A 1028-nucleotide genomic window follows, 5' to 3' on the forward strand; every position below is an offset into this window, starting at 1 on the left:
GAAATAAAGGCAGGGGGTTGGTTAAGGGCCTGCAAAGCTTAAACTTCCAATTTAGTAGGGAAAATATGCTTGGTATATTTTGTTATTGTGAAACTTATGTAAATATTTCATTCCTCTAATAGTACTGTTATTCAGAAAGGCATGAATATCTTGCAATCTTTTCCCCCGTATCTTTTAAATCAGAGGCCCTATACATCTATAAGACATGAACATTATTATTAAAACTATTTAGAATGTGATAAGATTGTTGGGATTTATATTAGTGTTCAAGTTTCATCCACCCATCCCTCCCACTCCCCTCACTGTCCAGGATAGATAGAATTCGTACCAGTAATATATTGATTTTAATTCAATCTATTCACCATTGTTTTTTTTTTTTTGTTTTTTTTCTTTAAATATACTTTGTGTCCAGTCAAAAGGAATTAGGTTGTTGATATGGTCCAGTAGTGCTAACAGTTATCATTAGAGCTACTTTTGTTGTTACCTCTAATACAATTGAGATTCTTCTCCACATTTTGGTTTCATTAATATTTGTGTTTTATGACAGGAACTTTGATGTTGGAATCTATATGACTTTACTAATAACCTTGAGAAAGACAAACTTCACAACCTCCTGTTCTCTCTCCCTTCTAGATATTTTACATCATTTTTACTTTCATGGAAGATTCAAAACATTTGAAGTAAGAGTATGGGGTGGATCTTCCGGATCTTTGTGATTTGACGGGCAACATTTTTTTATGTAGTGTTTTTGGTACCGAAACACTTTCAAACTTCGAATACTTGTATATTTTGTGTTATAGAACAGATAAAAAATTTTGTATTTAAAGTTATTTCATGTAAAAAATTGTCGTATTTCGGTAATTTCAACCAATCACTGACGTCTATTGAGGTGAAAACAATTACGCCGTGGAATGTAAACAATGGTGTTACGGGATTGTTTCCCTTGAATAAAATTAGTGCCGTTGTTTGTCAACAACAACTATCAGCGGTATATTTTTCGTTTGTCACTGTTATTTATGACATCGTTT

General features: G+C 32.4%; 1 protein-coding gene across 7 annotated transcripts in view; it reads left to right on the top strand.

Annotated features, from left to right (window-relative positions):
- The window catches only part of LOC106869828 (nuclear receptor coactivator 3), a 485654-nt gene that overhangs the window by 363372 nt on the left and 121254 nt on the right, over positions 1 to 1028 (top strand). The gene's annotated exons all lie outside the window — the stretch shown is intronic.

Source organism: Octopus bimaculoides, chromosome 24 (genome assembly GCF_001194135.2).
Source record: "Octopus bimaculoides isolate UCB-OBI-ISO-001 chromosome 24, ASM119413v2, whole genome shotgun sequence".
Classification (NCBI taxonomy): domain Eukaryota; kingdom Metazoa; phylum Mollusca; class Cephalopoda; order Octopoda; family Octopodidae; genus Octopus; species Octopus bimaculoides.